At 35.2% G+C, this 18,500-nt stretch overlaps 1 long non-coding RNA gene across 1 annotated transcript in view; it reads right to left on the bottom strand.

The window, feature by feature from the left end:
- Positions 1-16,437: 16,437 nt before the first annotated feature.
- Positions 16,438-18,500, bottom strand: part of LOC117077954 — a 349,959-nt gene continuing 347,896 nt past the window's right edge. Inside the window, exon 3 of the long non-coding RNA XR_004434877.1 lies at positions 16,438-16,555. This is a non-coding gene — a long non-coding RNA (uncharacterized LOC117077954). The remainder of the gene's footprint in view (positions 16,556-18,500) is intronic.

The raw sequence follows: 18,500 nt of genomic DNA, 5'->3' as shown, positions 1-18,500 counted from the left end.
TATGTAACAAACCTGTACATTCTGCATATGTATCCCAGAACTTAAAGTATAATAAAAAATAATAATAATCAACAAATAATAAAAGACTAAATTCAACAAGATCTAATTATCCTAAAAATACTTGTACCCAAACGAAAGCATCCAGACTCATAAAGCAAATTTTAGACACCTATGAAGAGACTTAGATAACTACACAATAATAGATGAAGACTTCAACATCTTTCAACACATTACTGACAGTATTAGATCATCAAGGCAGATAACTAAAGAAGATATTCAGGACCTTAACTGGACACTTGACTAAATGGACATAATGGACGTCTACAGAACTTTCCATCTCCAAGTAAGAGAATATATAGTCATCTCATCTGCACATGGCACATACTCTCAATCCTCTGGAAATTAAAAAAAAAACTTAAACCAGTCATGGTCACACACAGACCACAGTGCAATAAAAACATGAATGAATAAAAAGAGAATCACTTAAAAACAAAATTACATGTAAATTAAGTAACTTGCTTCTGAATGACTTTTGGGTAAACAATAAAATCCTGAAATCATTTGAAACTGAGAACAAATATACAAAATACCAGAGTCTCTGGTATACAGCTAAAACAGTATTAAGAGAGAAGTTTATAGCTGTAAATGCACACATGAAAAAGCTAGAAAGATCTCAACAACCTAAAATCATAACTAGAGGACCTAGAGTAACAATGACACACCAACCACAAAACTAGCAGAAGATGGAAAAGAAACAAAATTGAAACTGAACTGAAGAGAATTGAGATGCAAAAAATAAATAAAAAAGATTTTTAAAAATCCAGGAGTTGGACCTTTGAAAAAATTGATTGCAGACCACCAGCTAGATGAATAAAGAAAAAAGAGAGAAAAGATCCAAATAAATACAATTAGAAATGACAAAGGGACATTACAACTGACCCCACAAAAATACAACAACCACAACGAAACCCTCAGGGACTACTACAGACACCTCTATGCACACAAGCTAGAATAGCTAGAAGAAATAGTTACATTTCTGGACACATACAACCTTCGAAGACTGAATCAGGGAAAGTGTATCCTTGAACAGACCAATAATGAGTTACAAAATTCAATCAGTAATAAAAAGCCTACCAACAAGAAAAAGCAAAGGACCAAATGGATTTACAGCCAAATTCTACCAGAAGTCTAATGCAAGCAATTTCTCAAAGAACTCAAGGCAAAATTACCATTTGACCCAGCAGTCCCATTACAGGGTATATATCCAAATGAATAGAAACCATTTTACCATTAAGACACAAGTACACGTATGTTTATTGCAGCACTATCCACAATATTGAAGTCATGGAATCAACCTAAATGCTCATTAATGGTAGACTGGATTTTAAAATGTGGTACATATTCATTATGGAATACTACACAGTCACAATAAAGAATGAGATCATGTCCTTTGCAGCAACATTGTTGGAGTTGGATGCCTTTATCCTATGCGAACATAGAGGAAGAGAAAACCACGTTTTCACTTATTAGTGGGAAATAAACATTGATTACATGTGGACACAAAGAAGGCAACAACAGAAACTAGGACCTACTTGAAGGTGGAAGAAGGGAGGAAGGTGAGGATAAAAAGAAAATCTACCTTTTGGGTATTATGCTTACTACCTGTGTGGCAAAATAATATGTACACCAAACCCCCATGACATACAATTTACCTATATAACAATCCTGCACATTTACCCCTGAATGTAAAATAAAACCTACAATATAAGTGAATAAAAAGTCAAAGCTTGTTATGCTGTATATAAAAAATAAAAAGATTCAACAATGTAAAAACATTTTTACCACCATTCAAAGCCATATTAGTAAAATTATACTCACATTAACTACCAACTCATTTTTATTTTGCTAACAAAAATTAAATTCAAATTTCCTGTGATGATGTGAATGTATTTCTTGTGAATCTGAACTATTGCATACCAAGTATTCATTGAAAAGAGTGATGAAGTTCTAATTGAAGAACATGATTTCATTGTAAGAGTAGTCACTCTAGACTCCAAAACATAGGACAACAGTTAGAAAGAAAGAGGCATAAAAACACAGATTTTGATTTGGGGTAGTTCCTTGGAATGGAGATAGTGAGTTCTTGCCCATCTCTACTTGTATTGTTTTGCTCTGTATACTAAGATGGGCTTCCTAAACAAGAACTCCCGTTGCTCACCTTAACTAGAAATATCTACAGTGTCTAATCCCTGACTACTATCAGGATGTGATCCGAGAAATAAGAGATAGTGACATCAAATATGTTAAAACAAATTTGGGGGTTACTATAATTGGTGGTATTTTGAATGTGTTTCAAGCCACGTATCTTTTGCTTGGGAATTAGTAGTCCTTGCCTTGCCCACATATACCCCTATGCGTCTAATTTTTCCTACTTCACACTTAATTGCACATAATAATTTTCAAAACTAAAGTAGAAAAGAGAGAAAGGTAGTGTGCTATATAAGCTCACACTCTCCTTTTTTCCACTCTCTCTTCAGTTGAAAATACTACAGTAACTTTGTTCTATGAGTGGAAACAGGAGGGGCATATGAAGCCACCTAGACCAGGAATCGGAGTTTGTACGTTAACTGCTTGCACGACCCTGCCAACTCTTTTGTTTTCTCAGAGACCAAGAAAAGCTTTTGTTTTGCTTTGTTGAAAGCAGGAAAATTAAAGATGTATTCTTTATGGTTAATTCTCTATTAGATATAATGTTTTATACACTTTACCTTCTCAAACGAGTTTGTTGTTATTCAAATACCCTACAGTCTTATTTTTGTGTGCTTTTGATATGTCCATTTCTAAAAGAGATGCATTAAAGACTCTACTATGGAGAAATAGAAACGCTTTTGTTGGGAGTGTAAATAAGTTCAACCATTGTGGAAGACAGTGTAACAATTCCTCAAGGATCTAGAACCAGAAATACCATTTGACCCAGCAATCCCATTACTGGGTATATACCCAAAGGATTATAAATCATTCTACTATAAAGACACATGCACATGTGTGTTTATTGCAGCAAAATTCACAATAGCAAAGAATTGGAACCAACCCAAATGCCCATCAATGATAGACTGGATTAAGAAATGGCACATATATGCCATGGAATGCTATGCAGTCATAAAAAAGGATGAGTTCATGTCCTTTGCAGGAACATGGATGAAGTTGGAAACCATCATTCTCAGCAAACTAACACAGTAACAGAAAACCAAACACCGCATGTTCTCACTCATAAGTGGGTGTTGAACGAGAAAACATGGACAGATGGAGAGGAACGTTACACATCATGGTCTGTGTGGGGGTGGTGGTCTAGAGGAGGGATAGCATTAGGAGAAATACCTAATGTAGATGATGGGCGGATGGGTGCAGCAAACCACCATAGCACGTGTGTACCTATGTAGCAAGCCTGCACGTTGTGCACATGTATCCCAGAACTTAAAGTATCATTTAAAAAATAAATAAATACTCCGCTATGATTGTAAATTTGCCAGTTCCACCTAACAATTCTTGCAGTTTTTTAATTTATTTTGAAATCATATTGTTGGGTGGGTAGAAGATGGTAACTACTACCATATCTCCCTTCTAGACAATATAAAGGGTATCTATTTGGTTTTAAAAGAGATTTAGGGGATACAATTATAGTTTTTATTTACATGGATATATGGCATAGTGGTAAGGTCTGGACTTTTGGTGTAGTTATCACCCAGATTGTGTACATTGTACCCAATAAGCAATTTATCATTTCTCACCCACACCCGTTTTTCCACCTTTTCAAATTTCCAATGTCTATTATTCCACTCAATATGTCCATGTGTACAAATTATTTACCTTCCACTTACGTGTAAGAACATACTGCAGTTGACTTTCTGTTTCTGAGTTATTTCACTTAATGTCATGGTCCCCAGTACTACTCATGTTACTGCAAAATAGATTATTTCATTATTTTTTATAGTTAAGTAGTGCTCCATGCCATATATATATATATATCATATTTTTTATCTAACATTTTGTTGACAGACACTTAGGGTTTTTCCATGTCCTTGATATTTTGAATAGTGTTGTGATAAACACATTAATCTAGCTATCTTTTTTATTTCTTTTCCTTTGGGTAAATACCAAGTAGTGGGATTTGTGGATCAAATGATAGTTGTGATTTTAGTTCTTTGAGAAATATCTTTTCTGTTTTCCAAAGAGATTGTACTAATATAAATTCACACTAACAGTGTATAAGGGTCTCCTTTTCTCCATATCCTTGCCAAAATCTGTTATATATTGACTTTTCAGTAATAACCATTATAACTAGTGTAAAAACCATTACTGTGGTTTTAATTTGCATTTCCCTGAAAATTAGTAATGTGGAGCATTTTTTCATATGCTTCTTGGCCATTTATATGTCTTTTTCAAAATGTCTGTTAGTGTCTTTTACCTACTTTTTAATGGGGCTTTTTGTTGTTGTTGAGTTGTTTGAGTTCCTCATAGATTCTGGATATCAGCTCTTCATCAGATGCATAGTTTAAAAATATTTTCTCCCATCCTGCAGATTATCTCTTCACTCTGTTGATTATTTCTCTTGTTAGGCAAAAGCTTTTTAGTTTCATTGTCTAATTTTTCTATTTTTTGTTGCGTGTGCTTTTGAGATCTTAGTCATGAATGTTTTGTCTGAGCCAATGTCCAGAAGAAATTTTTCCAGGTTTTTTTTTAGTATTATTACAGTTTCATGTCTTATATTTAAGTCTTTAATCAATCTTGAGTCAATTTTTGTATATGGTGAGGAATAGTGGTCCAGTTTTAGTCTTCTACACATGGCAATTCAATTTTTCCAGCACCAATTATTGAATAGGGTGTTCCCAGTGCATGTTTTTGTTGACTTTGTCAAACATCAGTTGGTTGTAGGTATGTCACTTTATTTCTTCATTATCCTGTTTTTTAAATATATATATTTTTATACCAGTATCATGGTGTTTTGGTTACTACAACATTGCAGTATAATTTGATGTCAGGTAATGTGGTCTTCCAGTTTTATTCTTTTTGCTTAGGATTGTTTTGGCTATTCAGGCTCTTTGTTGTTGTTGCTCATGTGAATTTTAGGATCATTTTTCAAATCATGTTAAAATGATGTTGGTATTCTGAGAGGAATTTTATTGAAACTGTAGATTGCTTTGAGCAATATGGTAACTTTAGTGATATATATATTTTTTCCAATCTATGAACATGGGATGTATTCCATTTGTTTGTATCTTCTGCAATTTCTTTAAGCAGAGTTTGATAGTTTTTGGCAGAGATCTTTTACTTCCTTTGTTAAATATATTCCTAGGTATCTTAGTTTTTGTATCCATTGTAAATGGTATTAACTTATTAATTGGTTCTTGTATTGATCATTATTGTTGCATAGAAATGCTGCTGATTTTTGAACACAGATTTTGATTGCTGAAACTTTGCTGAATTCAGTGATCAAACCTAGGAGTCTTTCAGTCATGTCTTTAGGGTATTCTAGGTATACAATTATATCACTGTTAAACAGGAATAATTTTACTTCCTTCTTTTCAATTGGATATTTGAATACATTTTATTTCTGTCTTTTGCCTGATTGCTTTGTCTAAGGCTTCCAATACTATATTGAATAGGAGTGGGGAAATTTGGCATTAGTGTTTTTTGGGTTTTTTTGTTTTTGTTTTTTTCAGTTCTTAAGAGGTATGCTTTCAACTTTTCCCCATTCAATATGATGTTGTCTCCAGGTTTTTTATATATGGCTTTTACTATTTTGAGGTATGTTCCTTCTGTGCCTAGTTTGTTGAGGGTTTTTATGATAAAGCAAGGTTGAACTTTATAAAATTATTTGTCTATACCTATTGACATGACCCTATCATTACTTGCTATTAATTTTGTTTTTGTGGTAAATCATATTTATTTATTTGCACATGTTAAACCATTCTTGTATTCCTTGAATAAAATCCACTTGATCATGGTGTATTACCTTTTTGATGTGCTATTGAATTTTGTTAGCTAGTATTTTGTAGAGAATTTTTGCATCTATGTTCATCATAAATATTGATCTGTAGTTTTCTTCTTTTTATTGTGTGCTCATCTGGCTTTGGTATCTAGATCATGGTGCTGTAATAGATGAGTAAGGAAGGATGCCATCCTTCCCAACTTTTTGGAATGATTTCAGAACGATTGGCATCAGTTCTTTGCATGTCTGGTATAATTTGGCTGTACATCCATCTTGCCTGGGATTTTTTTTGTTTGGAAATATTTTATTACTGGATAAATATCACCATCTGTTACTGATCTGTTCAAAATTTTCACTTTTTCTTAGTTCAATCTTGGAAAGTTGTACATTTTCAGAGATTTATCTCTTTCCTCTAGATTTTCTAGTTCATGAGTATAGATATGTTTATAGTAGTCTATGATGATCATTTCTATTTCTTGGTATTAGCTGTAATATCTCATTTTCATTTCTGATTATTCTTATTTTAAGCTTCTCTCTGTTTCTGTTTGCATAAAATATCATTCTCCACCCCTTTATTTTTATTCTGTAAGTGTCTTTACCAGTTAGGTGAGTTTCTTGCAAGCAGTGTATTGATAGTGCAATGTTTATTCCATTGTGCCAATCTATATATTTTAGGTGGAGGATTTAATCCATTTACATTTAAGGTTAGTATTAATAAGTAAAAGTTTGTTCTTAATGTTAATTTCATCTAGTTGCTTTGTAGATTATTTGTTTCTTTTTTCTCTCTCTGTAGTTTTGCGTACTTTTGTCATGTTGCCATTTGATATTTTTATTTTCCTCATTTTGTAATTGTTTTATAAAACCTATGTGTTTTATATGTTTGTGTGTTTTTATGATGAAGAATATCGAATTTTTGTTTTCATGTTTAGAATCTTTTGTGTGTTTCTTATAGGAATGATATAGTGTTGCAAATTTCCTATGTGTTAGCTTGTCTGTAAAAGACTTTATTTCTCCTTCATTTATAAAGTTTTTTTTTTTTTTAAAGCAAGATACAAAATATAAGGTTGGCAGGTTTTCTAAGCCCTTTGTTAAAAACATTTAAATCTTTTTTGTCTGGTAAGATTTCCGCTAATAAGTTCACTGTTAGTCTGATTGAGTTTCTTTTATAGGTGACTACACACTTTTATCTTGCTGTATTTAGGCTGTTTTTTTTTTTTTTTCTTTCTCACAATGATGTTAGACAGTCTGTTGGTTATATGTCGTGGTGACCTACTTTTTGTGATGTATTTTGCTGGAGTTTGTTGAGCCTTTTGTATCTGGATGTCTAAGTTCCTGTTAAATTATGAATGTTTTCCTCAGTTCTTAAACAGTTTTTTCAAATATTTTGCTTTTTTTTTCTCCTTTTCAGGAATACCCATGATTCACAGACTTGGATATTCTATGTAGTCTCTGACTCTTTGGAGGCTTTATTTACTAAACTCTTTTTAAAAATAATTTTGTCTGACTAAATTAATTCAGTAGACCTGTCTTCAAGTTCTGAGGTTCTTCTTTCTGCATGATCCACTGTATTTTGTATATTTCAACTGTATTTTGTAATTCTTTACATAAATTTTTGTTTCCAAAATTTCTATTTTGTTTTTTTAAATGTATATCTCTTTGGTAAATTTCTCGTTCACATCCTAAATTAATTTTCTGATCACTTTGTATTTGTTTTCATATTTTTCTTGGATTTCATTGAACTTCTTTAATATCAATATTTTGAATTCATTTTCTGGTATTTAAAACTGCATTTTGGTTATGATCCACTGCTACAGAGCTATTTTGATCCTTTGGGGCTCTCATTCAACCCTTTTATTTAATACTTCCAGAATTATTATGCTTATGCCTTCTCATTTGGAGAAATTGTAATTTTTTTTAATATACTTTCATTTGGTCAGGACTTTTTAATATTTTCTTTTGAAATGTAACTATAATATATGTTGAGTGGGTTTGTTTGGCTTTAGTTCTGAATGATCCCAGTAGCAAAGATGTGTGGTGGATTTCTCAAGTGCTGTTTTTACTAGTGGTATACTGGACATGTAAGCACACTCATGGCCTCCCGGAAAGCTGAAGTGGCAGAGGTCTGCAGAATCTCTTCTTGTTTCCAAGCTCTGTGCACTTACATGAGCAGATTTTGTATTAGATTGTGCAGCTTGACCCCATGGAACTAGGTGGCACTGGAAGGCAATAGCTAGCTGTGGTGGTAGCAGTAGGGTTTGTGCTTGCCTTTTTTTTTTTTTTTTCCCCAGAAAGAAGCTCTCTAATGCCTCAAGCAAATGGACTGTTCTGTAAAACACACAGTGGCCTGGCCTTTGTGCTCAGCTTCAGAAGGGGTCACAGCTGGGAAGAGCTGGGTTGGTCTGGCCTGCCCTCAGGTCTGCCAATGTCAGGCACAGACATGGGGGTGGCAGGGGACTTTCCTAGCCTTTCTGCTATTTCCTTGATTGTAAATAAACTTAGTGTGGTGGCTTTCTTAAATGTTAGTTGTAGTAGTAATTTACCAGGTGGATAAGTAGGCTCAAGTCTTCCTGAGTATCTGATGTGGTGTGGGCAATGATGATAGCAGAGGTCACAAAATGCCTGTTTCCTTTCTTATTATTGTGCAATTGTGTCAACAGATGTTGTAATGGGCTGTGTAGATGCTGTAACGGGCTGTGTGGTTAGCTGTGAGGTGGGGCTGGGCCAAGAAAGCCCAAATTCAAGCTTCCTCACATGAAGCACGAGCACTAGACCTGACAGGAGTCAGAAGATAGTTCTCAGGCTGCCGGTGCTATGCTCCAGGGAGGAGAGGTGCAACGCCAAAGAGCCCACACAGGGAAAGAAGGGCAGCTCATGCTCCATAACCTAGCAGGCAATAGTGAAATCTGACTCATTCCCATGCTATCAATCTGGTGGAGCTCCGTATTATGTCTTGCCACTGGCAGAAAGCTAAAACAGTTAACTAAGTTACAAGCAGTCTGTCCTCAGACTAGAGAACTGCCCCAGGCCACGAAACTCCTTGCCCAACACAAAATCCGTGGCTCCCAAACCACACCCCTTTCAGTCCGGTCCTGTGAAACGGGGTTGCCCAACTCCTGTGCCTGTGGCTCCATCTCATGCCACACTCACCTCTGAAGTCCAATTCTGGGGGTTCTTCCCCAACTCAAGACTAAATCTCAAATCTCAGTCCAGAGACTCCCCAAACCAATGATTGCTGCTTGTGCTGGCTGGGAGGTTCCCATGCAGCCCACTGTGAGTTAGAATCAGGAATGGTCGTGCTGTATTTGTGCTAGGTCTAGAAGCATGTGCAAAAGACTTCCCACTGCCACTCCTTCTCACAGTCTCCCCACTGCGATCCAGTACTGGGTAGGGTCAAAGAGCTCCCCTGTGGCCTGGATTACCTGGGTCTCCAGTGGAAGTGTATATCAGAGAGACATTTCCTACCCTTCCTGTGCATTGGTGATCCACTCCCAGTTTTCTGACAGACCCATGGCATGGTCCGCTGCCTGCCATGTTTTACAAAGTATCTGAAGTTTCTTTTGTTTTTATGTTGAGCTCCTGGTTTCTTCTTGGATAAAAGTCCACAATATGAATCTCTACACACAATTTTGCTATTTCCAAGTAAATGAGATGCACCAACAAAGCCCCTAATCTGTCATCTTGGGGAAAAAAAGCCATGTTTATCCACTTTTATCGTCTAATAATTTTACCATGAATTCTACTTTGTCTAAAATTCAGGTTGCTACATATGCCTCAAATATACATTACATCCTAATTTTTTTCCAATTTATGTCATTTTCTTTAGGTATATTTCTTATAAACAGTTACGTTTTGGGGTTTCTATTTTGTTTGTTTGCTTTGTCGAATCTGACAGTGTCTGGCTTCCAATGGAGAAATTTGTTTTATTTTATTTTTATCAAAGTAATATGTGTGTGTAACACACACACAAATAATAAAATTCCATTGTTCACAAGGGCTTATAATAAACTATCCTGAATGTCTGTTTTCTCCTTTATTCTTCAACATTTAAATATGTCTGTTTCTGTTCTTGGGGTAGTAACTTCCTTAGCTTTAAGTAATTTACTTATTTTGAAATTTCTTGGTTTATTTACTTTAGATGTCATTTATTTACTCTTTTATAAGAAAAGTGAGAATTTAAGTCACACTCACTCTTCGGTTTTATTTATATTATTTTAGTCCATCTTGTTCCATCTGTATTTAAAAGTATCTCTCATCTGCCCATTATGCATTTTGTTGAACAATATGAAACTCCTAATTTTAGTTTTAAAATGGTTGGATATCAGCAAATTCATATTGTTTCGCTTAATAAAAAGAAGCTAACAGCATTCCTATGTTTTCTTTCACTTTTCTTCACCAATTTCCTCCTATCACCTTCTGTCAGCTATATCTTTATTTTTATAGTTGTGTAATGCTCCAAAATCATAATAAAATATTCCTTGCTATGAGTATAGGTTGAAAAATGAATAAACAGCATGATTTACACTAGTATTAAAGAAAAATTGGGGCCGGGCACGATAGCTCACTCCTGTAATCCCAGCACTTTGGGAGGCCAAGGCAGGTGGATCACAAGGTCAGAAGTTTGAGACCAGCCTGGCCAATATGGTGAAACCCCATCTCTACTAAAAATACAAAAATTAGCTTGAAGTGGTGGCACACACCTGTAGTCCCAGCTGCTTGGGAGGCAGAGACAGGAGAATTGCTTGAACCCGGGAGGCGGAGTTTGCAGTGAGCCCAGATCATGCCACTGCACTCCAGCCTGGGTGACAGAGTGAGACTCCATTAAAAAAAAGAAAAAGGAAAAGAAAAATTGGAAGACAAATATGAGGAAATCTAGAACGGAGGGAAAGATTGTGACAATAAATACATGAGATATTGAGAAACAATTCAAGATGCACAACATCCAAATTACAGGAGTTCAAGACAGAAGAGAAGAATAAGGCAAATAAAACTATCAAGAAATTATATAAGGTTAAATAAGGTTTCTCACTGCTGAAATGGTTCAAATTGAAATGGCCCTTAGAGTGGTGACTGGAGTAAATAGGAAAGGACCCCACAACATGGTGCATCTCAACAAAATTTTAGAACAAGGATAATTAGAAACTGGTAAAAATAAAAACTCCAAAGTAGGGGACAGGGACAGATAACATGAGAGAAATGAAAATTAGAATGTCATCATATCTGTTATTAGTAAACAGCACAAGATTGTAGGAGACAAGTAGGTAGGAGAGAGTCTGAGAAGTAGAATTGTTGACACATAGCCTTTGAATATTTAAAACTTTTATAGATACTACCAAATTATTCTCCTAAAATGCTTAAACAATTTATACTCCTAAAACCAGTGCATAGCAATGTTCATTTCCCTTCATTCTCACTCACATTAAACAGTCATAAATTAAAAAACATTTTTTGCCATAACTTCAATATGACAGGTGATAATTGTTTTAATTTGAATTTGTATGATGAAATTTAGCTTTTAAAAAAGTATCGACAATTATGCTCTTTTTATATTTTTCTATAGAGTTTATATAGATTGTATTATTGTTTAAAATACTTGGTATTCTCTCAGTGGGGCTCCTCCCTAGAACAGGTTTATACTCTTGTCTCACAGACGTTAGACTTGGCTATGTGACTACCATGGTCAATGGAATGCATTTGGATGTGAAACATGGCACTTAGGAGAAAGGTTTAAAAACCTTTTATAATTCACCAACTTTTCTCTGCCACAAGATTAGTAATGTCCTAGATAGAGGCTGCTCTTTCAGCTAGAGTTTTAAAGTGAAGACAATAGACAGCAGGGCCACAGTTGATCTGATAGAGACATGTACCCTGAGAGTAAATAAATGTTTGTGGTTGCAAACTACAGGTATTTTTAGGCTTTTTTTTTCACTCTAGTAGAATTTAATATAAGCTAACCGATACAGGGTATCCACCAGTTATTTAATTAATTAGCAACATATATTTTATACTAGATATATTCACCATTGTTTGTTGTATATGTTACAATTTTCAGTGTTTTATATGAATTGAATCTTGTTTATTATATTTTGTAATTACTGTTATTCATTATGTGCTTTTAAGAAGTTTTACAATATCTATTTATTTGTCTATTTATTTATTTATTTATTTATTTTTATTTTTTTATTATACTTTTTTTTCTGCTTTCTTTCTTTCTTTTTTATTTTATTTTTTTATTATACTTTAAGTTCTACGGTACATGTACATAACGTTTATATCATGTATAACTCCCCAATGCAATCCCTCCCTCCTCCCCCTCCCCATGATAGGCCCCAGTGTGTGATGTTCCCCTTCCCGAGTCCAAGTGATCTCATTGTTCAGTTCCCACCTATGAGTGAGAACATGCGGTGTTTGGTTTTCTCTTCTTGTGATAGTTTGCTAAGAATGATGGTTTCCAGCTGCATCCATGTCCCTACAAAGGACGCAAACCATCCTTTTTGATGGCTGCATAGTATTCCATGGTGTATATGTGCCACATTTTCTTAATCTAGTCTGTCACAGATGGACATTTGGGTTGATTCCAAGTCTTTGCTATTGTGAATAGTGCCGCAATAAACATACGTGTGCGTGTGTCTTTGTAGTAGAATAATTTATAATCCTTTGGGTATATACCCAGTAGTGGGATGGCTGGGTCATATGGTACATCTAGTTCTAGATCCTTGAGGAATCGCCATACTGTTTTCCATAATGGTTGAACTAGTTTACAATCCCACCAACAGTGTAAAAGTGTTCCTATTTCTCCACATCCTCTCCAACATCTATGTTTCCTGACTTCTTAATGATTGCCATTCTAACTGGTGTGAGATGGGATCTCATTGTGGTTTTGATTTGCATCCTCTGATGGCCAGTGATGATGAGCATTTTTTCATGTGTCTGTTGGCTGTATGGATGTCTTCTTTTGAGAAATGTCTGTTCATATCCTTTCCCACTTTTGGATGGGGTTGTTTGTTTTTTTCTTGTAAAGTTGTTTGAGTTCTTTGTAGATTCTGGATATTAGCCCTTTGTCAGATGAGTAGGTTGCAAAAATTTTCTCCCATTCTGTAGGTTGCCTGTTCACTCTGATGGTAGTTTCTTTTGCTGTGCAAAAGCTCTTTAGTTTAATGATATCCCATTTGTCAATTTTTCCTTTTGCTGCCATTGCTTTTGGTGTTTTAGACATGAAGTCCTTGCTCATGCCTATGTCCTGAATGGTACTACCTAGATTTTCTTCTAGGGTTTTTATGGTATTAGGTCTAACATTTAAGTCTCTAATCCATCTTGAATTAATTTTCGTATAAGGAGTAAGGAAAGGATCCAGTTTCAGCTTTCTACTTATGGCTAGCCAATTTTCCAGCACCATTTATTAAATAGGAATCCTTTCCCCATTTCTTGTTTCTGTCAGGCTTGTCAAAGATCAGATGGCTGTAGATGTGTGGTATTATTTCTGAGGACTCTGTTCTGTTCCACTGGTCTATTTCTCTGTTGTGGTACCAGTACCATGCTGTTTTGGTTACTGTAGCCTTGTAGTATAGTTTGAAGTCAGGTAGCGTGACGCCTCCAGCTTTGTCCTTTTGACCTAGGAATGTCTTGGCAATGCGGGCTCTTTTTTGGTTCCATATGAACTTTAAAGCCGTTTTTTCAATTCTGTGAAGAAACTCATTGGTAGCTTGATGGGGATGGCATTGAATCGATAAATAACCTTGGGCAGTATGGCCATTTTCACGATATTGATTCTTCCTATCCATGAGCATGGTATGTTCTTCCATTTGTTTGTGTCCTCTTTTATTTCACTGTATGAGGCCAATATCATCCTGATACCAAGCTTGGCAGAGACACAACAAAAAAAAGAATTTTAAACCAATATCCCTGATGAACATCGATGCAAAAATCCGCAATAAAATACTGGCAACCCGTATCCAGCAGCACATGAAAAAGCTTATTCACCATGATCAAGTGCGCTTCATCCCTGGGATGCAAGGCTGGTTCAACATACGCAAATCAATATACATAATCCAGCATATAAACAGAACCAAAGACAAAAACCACATGATTATCTCAATAGACGCAGAAAAGGCCTTTGACAAAATTCAACAGCCCTTCATGCTAAAAACGCTCAATAAATTCGGTATTGATGGAACATATCTCAAAATAATAAGAGCTATTTATGACAAACCCACAGCCAATATCATCCTGAATGGGCAAAAACTGGAAGCATTCCCTTTGAAAACTGGCACAAGACAGGGATGCCCTCTCTCACCACTGCTATTCAACATAGTGTTGAAAGTTCTGGCTAGGGTAATCAGGCAAGAGAAAGAAATAAAGGGTATTCAGTTAGGAAAAGAAGAAGTCAAATTGTTCCTGTTTGCAGATGACATGATTGTATATTTAGAAAACCCCATTGTCTCAGCCCAAAATCTCCTTAAGCTGATAAGCAACTTCAGTAAAGTCTGAGGATACAAAATTATTGTGCAAAAATCACAAGCATTCTTATACACCAGTAACAGACAAGCAGAGAGCCAAATCAGGAATGAACTTCCATTCACAATTGCTTCAAAGAGAATAAAATACCTAGGAATCCAACTTACAAGGGATGTAAAGGACCTCTTCAAGGAGAACTACAATATTTATATAGTCAAACTTATCAATCATTTTTATTACAGTTTGTGGCTTTTACGCCATATTTAGAAAAAAACCTTTCCCCAAACCATGATTTTTAAATTCTTTATCAATATTTATTTTTAATACCTCTGGAGTTTTGTTTTGTACATTTAAAATATTTAACTATTTGATAAATTAATTTATTTCCAGTGGTCAGCTCATTGTTTCAATATCAATAAATTGTTAGTCTATCCTTACCTAATAATTTAAAATATTTCCTGTGTTATATATTAAATTATATAAACTTGGAACTGTTTTAAACCTGTTATATGGTTTGGCTCTTGTGTCCCCACCCAAATCTCATTTTGAATTGTAATCCCCATGTGTCAAGGGAGGTACCTGGTGGAAAGTAATTGTATCTATGGGGGCAGTTTTCCCCATGCTGTTCTCATGATAGCAAGGGAGTTCTCATGAGATCTGATGGTTTTAAAGTGTGGCACTTCCCTTTAGCTCACCGCCTCTCCTGCCACCTTGTGAAGAAGGTGCATGCTTCTGCTTAGCCTTCTGTAATAATTGTAAGTTTCCTGAGGCCTCCACAGTCATACAGTAGTGTGAGTCAAATAAAGCTACTTGATTTGAAAATTACCCAGTCTCAGGTAGTATCTGTATAACAGTGTGAAAACGAGCTAATACACTCTGTCCCAGTGTTCTGTCAGACTATTTCTGCACTTATATTAATTACCATGGATTTATGTCTCAATATTGGTAGGCATGTCATTCCACTGCTTAAAATACTCAGGCCTTCCCTCTTTATTATACCTTTTATGACTTGTCACAACCCCAGGTGAGAAATCGGAGCACATAGGGAAGTGAGTTTTGAATTCCCAGTGGTGCTATGGGAAGCACTAACATCATAATTGGGACCCATCTAACGTCATAATTGGAACCCATCTTTTACCTCCAGAGTACCCCAAAATGTATAGTGTATTGCAAAAGTGAATGAACCTAGGGACTTCCTGATTTAATCTAATTATGGGGAAAGGAGCAAGTGAAGCAGATGAATGCTCCAGTCCTAATCCCATAAACCAAATTGAACTTCCCATTTGTTATGACCCTGTAAACACACAAAATCAAGCAGAAAAAACTAGATTGTACTTCAGGCTACCGGTTTTGGTATTGCTTTATTCTTCAAACAAAATTACATGTACATTTTCAATACATTAAAAAAAGATACACTATTAAATGAGGAGTTTCCTGTGCCACTTTTGCTGAAACCCTAGCACTCCAGGAAATACAATTTCACAACTCAGAGTTCTGCAACCTCCCCCCCCCAGAGATCTTGATTCTAATCAGCTTGTTTAGCAAATCCCATCATCCCATCTCTTTGACATATGACCGTTTATTTTCTCTAGTGAGAATTCCCAGCCACTCAGAGATCTGCCTCCTTCCAATCTCTCAAATGGCTCAAGGCTGGACCAGCCATACCTATTTCATTAGTGACAACTAAGGGGTAAAACTGGTTCCCTTATGATCACTGATGAGTGACGTCAGCTAAAGCAGAAAACCAAGTAGTCTATGTATGAAACCTCCCAATTTTCTCTTCTACCCTTCTCTTGCTCTGTTTTTCTCTCTCTTGTTATGGAGCTTTTCTCAATATTTTTCTTTTGGTGGCAGTATTGCTCCACTGATAGAGCTATCTCTTTCTCCCGCCTTTTGTTTTTGATAAACACCTACAGTTGAAACAAGTATATTTCACTTAATAAGAGTGTTTTTCATCTGGGATTTGCATCTAAGGGAGATTTTCCAGAACTTACCAATAATAATACTCTGCCTAGGCTTTCTTGATTACACAGGAAAAGAAGATAAGACAGACTCCATGATCTATTTTCTGTTTCTTTTCTTCATGATTTTTTCTTTTTAATAACTTTTCAATAGCTGTAAAATATACACCAGTCATTATATAAAATTTGAAAAACAGAAAATGTTAAAGACAAAAATAAACATCATCATTTATCCCATAAGCAAGAGAGAGTAGTACTGTCAAAAGTTTAAAGCAGTCTCTCCAATGAGTTTTCTTTGTGCACACTTTGATATAATTGTGATCATATGATATACATAATTTAATTATCTGATTTTGTATTGTTTACATCTCATAAGCATGTTTACATATTCTTCTGAACTTTTTAAAAGATCTTATAATTGAAAACTTTTATTATATCATTTAATGCCTGTGGAACTATCTACCATATAGATGTATCATCAATTAATTGTGATTGCTTACAAAACATTGTTATTTTATTTTATTTTATTTTATTATTTTTTATTTTTTATTATACTTTAAGTTCTAGGGTACATGTGCATAACGTGCAGGTTGTTACATATGTATACTTGTGCCATGTTGGTGTGCTGCACCCATCAACTCGTCAGCAGTGATACCAATATAGATTGTGTATAAAACATTACCATTTCAAATAATATATAAATAATGTTTCTATAAACTAAGTAAACTGGATGCTTCCTTACTTGAATTTCAGGAAAAATGTATCCCTGAATAAAGAAAGACTGGTTGACACAAATATCCACCTAACTTGGAGAATGCCAATCTTTGAGGTATTTTATCATTTAGCCTCCAAAACTCATCTATTTAAGGAAGAGAAGAAATTCCTGTAGAAATTTTCCTGAGCACAAAATGTTTCAACATTTTTTTCTCTCAATTATGATCTATTCTGTAATAAACTAGCTGTAATTTATTGAAACTGATTTACCCAGTGCTGTGATAAAATTGTACCTTTCTAAAATGGTTCAAATCCATGGAATTGGCAACCTTGCACATATTTTTAAACAAAATTACTCTTCTCCTAGCCAAGAAAATCTATCCTTCAGAACAAAAGAATTTTTTATGATGAGGGCCATCTTAAATAATGAGATAAATGCATACATCATTTTATTTATCTTTACCCTATTGCAATTCACAAATATTGCTTTCAGATTTGTGTCAATCACGTACCAAGAAAATCTATCGTTGTCATTTTTACAACACAATGTATTCACTTACTGTTTCTTTGTTACAATTTGGTAATTCTCAAAATATTTCAAACTTTTTCATTATTATTGTGTCTGCTGTGGTAATCTGTAACGAGTGATCTTTGCTGTTACTGTTGTAATTGTTTTATTATTATTATCATACTGTAAGTTCTAAGGTACATGTGCACAACGTGCAGGTTTGTTACATATGTATACATCTGCCATGCTGGTGTGCTGCACCCATTAACGCGTCATTTACATTAGGTATATCTCCTAATGCTATCCCTCCCCCTTTCCCCCTTCCCAAAATAGGACCCAGTGTGTGATGATCCTCTTCTTGTGTCCAAGTGTTCTCATAGTTCAATTACCACCCGTGAGTGAGAACATGTGCTGTTTGGTTTTCTGTCCTTGCAATAGTTTGCTGAGAATGATGGTTTCTAGCTGCATCCATATCCCTACAAAGGACACGAACTCATCCTTTTTTCTGGCTGCATAGTATTCCATGGTGTATATGTGCCACATTTTCTTAATCAAGTCTGTCACAGATGGACATTTGGGTTGATTCCAAGTCTTTGCTATTGTGAATAGTGCCGCAATAAACATACGTGTGCATGTGTCTTTATAGCAGCATGATTTATAATCCTTTGGGTATATACCCAGTAATGGGATGGCTGGGTCATATGGTACTTCTAGTTCTAGATCCTTGAGGAATCTCCACACTGGCTTCCACAATGGTTGAACTAGTTTACAGGCCAAACAACAGTGCAAAACTGTTCCTATTTCTCTACATCCTCTCCAGCACGTATTGTTTCTTGACTTTTTAATGATCACCATTCTAACTGGTGTGAGATGGTAT

This window comes from Trachypithecus francoisi, unplaced genomic scaffold (genome assembly GCF_009764315.1).
Source record: "Trachypithecus francoisi isolate TF-2019V2 unplaced genomic scaffold, Tfra_2.0 Lachesis_group6, whole genome shotgun sequence".
NCBI classification, from domain to species: Eukaryota; Metazoa; Chordata; class Mammalia; order Primates; family Cercopithecidae; genus Trachypithecus; species Trachypithecus francoisi.
The sequence above is the reverse complement of the archived record's forward strand: the minus strand, read 5'-3'. Positions and strand labels throughout refer to the sequence as shown.